General features: G+C 40.0%; 1 protein-coding gene across 1 annotated transcript in view; it reads left to right on the forward strand.

The window, feature by feature from the left end:
* Positions 1-1,213: 1,213 nt before the first annotated feature.
* Positions 1,214-3,925, forward strand: part of LOC121876345 (Ig-like and fibronectin type-III domain-containing protein 1) — a 167,719-nt gene continuing 165,007 nt past the window's right edge. The window contains 1 exon segment of the mRNA XM_042381416.1: positions 1,214-1,283. The gene's annotated coding sequence lies outside the window, so the exon portion shown is untranslated.

Genomic DNA, 3,925 nt, shown 5'->3' on the forward strand with positions numbered 1-3,925 from the left:
AGGCTGTAGTGGAGAGATGTGGCCAGAGTAATGATGAGGTACCCAGTAGTGTGGCCACAGCAATAAGGATGTTAACTATAATGATTAATTAAAATATCGTCACTGTAAAAAGTATCTTCACGGAGATGATCGATGAATTCCACAATGAACACTGTGACTCCTGTTGTCTCGGTAGGGTTGTCAAAATCCTTCGTCCGTTGAGTCATATTGTCTCACACAGAATCGTAAAGATACTTTTTTGGGGCGACTGTACCTTCCTCAGTGTGAATATTGCAGTGGTGAGATGAATGAACTGTTTCCATCTCAACAATGACTATGGTTGATAAAGAGTGTCAGTGTGAACGTTAGTTTTGGTTGTCTTGTGGTTGAGTCTATAATAATGAATTTTGGTTATTACAGTGTATAAATATATAATGTCATTCACCTACACTTTTTTATATAATGAATGAATAAAGAAAACACACACACACACACACACACACACACACACACACACGTAGAGAGTAGAGGGAGATAATAACATAACCCGTAATTAATGATGCAATAACCAGTCCTCCATAGTAAAAAAAAATGTCAGGTAGAATTACATCATAAATCCGGGTTTATATTAACAAAAACACCTTCTGCTTTGTCCTGTACATGTGTGTGTTAGTCTGTGTAATGGTCACCTTTCTGTGTGTTTGAAGAACATTATAATTAACTTTGTGAGGACGATAATTAATTTGAGGACGATAATTATTTGTTTTTTGAGGACGATATTTAATTTTTTTGAGGACGATAATTATTTTTTTTAAAACGATATTTAATTTTTTGGAGGACGATATTAAATGTTTTGGAGAATGATGGTTTAATTCTTCGGGGATGATAGTTTAACCCACTATAGGAATTGATTTAACCCTTTGAGCACAATGGTTTAACTCACTGAAGAAATTGCCTTTACCCTTTGAGGATGCTGGTTTAACATTTTGAGAACCATGGTTTAACCCACTCTCCTCCTCCTTGTTAAAAAAAATAATCAATACACACCAGAAGAATAATTAAAGCTGTAGAGTTGATTGCAATAACACGTATGGTAGTTTGGACAGTATGAATAACACTTGAGAAACTTTTAATTTAATGTCTTGATAAGAATAAAAGTTTTTCTCTTTCAATGTAAGTTTGGTGAAGGAAGGTTAGCATGAGGTGTTGTAAGTATCAAAGTCTGTTGTGTTGCAGGTTGTGTTGGATGATGTACTAAGGCAGTGAGTACAGCCGTCAGCACTATACCTGCCCCTCCTACACAGGTGAGTGACTCCCTTATTTCCTTTATTACTCTGTTCGTTCTAGCATATACTTCAAATTCACCACTTCAATATATATTTCATAACCACTCAATTTATATTCATTTATGCTTCAAGTTGGTGGAGAAAATAATGTATACAAATGCATGCATAACTGACCCAGCTGTTTAGAAATTATAATACTTGCCGACTGAGGGGAAGCACTTGGGGTAATAAGTTGTTGTATGCCTGTTGGTGGTGTAAACAGTAAGGTTTTCACGAGGACCTCAGAGTAAGCAATTTACTTATGATGAATAAATACTTGAACATTATTGTGAGTGTATATACTGCAGCTAGACCTCCTGGGTTCGATCTCACGTCATCAACACCACCGTGTCGAGTCAGATACTATTCGGCCAAGCCAGCAGCCACCACAGCCCAGGTAAAAGCCATAACTATCGCATGACAGATACTTCACCGTCCAGCTGGGATCTACCGTAGTGGTAAGCCGTGGTCACTCCGGTACCCTCGGCTGCTGGTCTCTCAATGATAAAACCCTGGGCGGCGTCCGTGATGTATGGCTGTATACTGGTACGGGGGTGAACTGACGTGTGAATATACGAGAGAAAAATATACACTGTTGTTGTATATATGTGAATTATACGAAAGCTCTTGGGAATTTCGTGTTTTCTTTTTTCTTAGGTGGTTATCAGCAGACCTCGCCTTACCTAGCACGACCTGATTTGACCTAATGTAAGAAAGATTATTAAGGTTCAACTAGATATCTTAAAAAAAAAATACTAATGACAAAACCAAAAACATATTACAACTTAAAAGACCAATTTGCCACCAAACTACCAAGACTGACTCACAGGGCCGTCCATAATGTTGAGGTAAAGTATTTGGAGAACTCAGCAAACTTCCCAACAGTTTCCAAAGTTAATATTTATAATGTGAGGTGCATAGGCCTACTGAATATAGATCATGTTTGTATCTGTCTGTATGTTAGTCTGTGTGTGTGTGTTCTGTCTGTGTGTGTCTGTCTGTCCATGGGAGAGATGGTTTCCGTATGATGATCTGAGACATAAGTCACGGTCGCCTTTTAGAGAAATAGAAGATTGATGTTGAAATAGAAGATTGATGTTCAAGTGATACGTATAGTTATACCTTGTACTGTGGAACCATATCTAACAGGCGGGACATTTGTTGTACAAGGAACCTGTTCATGAATAGGTAGTTTAAGGTAAAAGGTGAAGGGCATTTATTGACCTGAAGGTGAGGGGTTTTTATAGTCTGTGACCAGTAAGCACTTCTAGTTCTCATAACATAATAGCCAGTCGCTGTGTCCTCCAGTTCTCGCCGAAGAGAGTCTGGACAGGGACAAACTCCTGAATAAATCTGAGTGGGTAGCAGAGCTGGGCCACGATTGGTGTTCTCACAACATTCGCCTAGAGATTATTCTACGAGTTAACAAGTTTTACATGCCAGTCCCCGTGTTAGTCTTATCTTACTCGGGTGCAGTGGCCGAGTAGATACACAACTCTCTGTCCTATGGGTCACTCGTGCGATCTCCGAATACCCCCTATCCACCCAGCTGTAAATGGGTACCTAATTTTACAAGTAGTTGAAGTGGAGGTGGTCGAGTGCAGTGTCGGCCACGCTGCCTCCTTGTGTACCGAAGGCTGAGTCCACACTGTGCTGTATCCACACTGCCCCTAACGGGTATAACCAAACCTCTGGGACCCACTTTTTGTCAGTCACTCTGTCTCGTGTTTTTGTGTTGGTAGATACACTGGTTTGACACTACAACACGGAGAGTTGAGAGTTGTTAAACACTCCAGTAAGCTTCTCATCCACACACATTACTTATCAACTTATAACGTTAATACTACCACCTTCCTTCCTTCCTTCTTTCCTTCCTTCATCATTATGTCTCTCTCTCTCTCTCTCCTCCTTTATCTTCCCCCTGGTCATTTTTTCTCCTTGTGTGTTTTTATCCTTCGCCTCCTTCCCTCACCCTCTTTATTTTTCCCCTCTCTTAATCCTTGTTCATAACCAGACCTGTGAGCCATAATCCCCTCATCTTTCCCCTCTCCTCCCCAGGTACCACTCAGCCCCCCTTCGCCTCCCCGGGTACAACTCGGCCCCCTCTCCTGGCTCCTGTCCAGTGTTGGGACCATCCAGCACATTTATTCTCTTTTATCTCTCCTCGTCAGCCCAAAGTTTTTAACTCTCTCTGTCCTTATATCTCACTCACTTTTTCTCTATCTTGATTTATCGTTATAGCTGTTACCCACGGTCACGTCTGAACCTCAGTTACCGAATCCCTGAACTTCGAATCCCGAACCAACTATATAGATACCGAACCACCGAATCCCGAACCCCACTATAGACATAAAGGAACCAAAATAATAAAAACCTAATCATTTTTCACCTAGATACTATGAGTTTGCTTACATTAGTTAAGAATCTTTTTATGCACCAGTAATATTCTCTATCCTTCCTTACATAACATCTGGTGGTGGCTGATATCCTCACTAACTCCTAAAAGAACTAAAGGACTCGTATCTTTCAAACCCAGGTCAAGTTTTGTTTTATTTTTATCATATATAGACAATAAAAGCCTTAACTAATATACATATATCACCAAACATAAGAAAATAAGG

The sequence above is a fragment of the Homarus americanus genome, unplaced genomic scaffold (assembly GCF_018991925.1).
Source record: "Homarus americanus isolate GMGI-L3 unplaced genomic scaffold, GMGI_Hamer_2.0 scaffold34921, whole genome shotgun sequence".
Classification (NCBI taxonomy): domain Eukaryota; kingdom Metazoa; phylum Arthropoda; class Malacostraca; order Decapoda; family Nephropidae; genus Homarus; species Homarus americanus.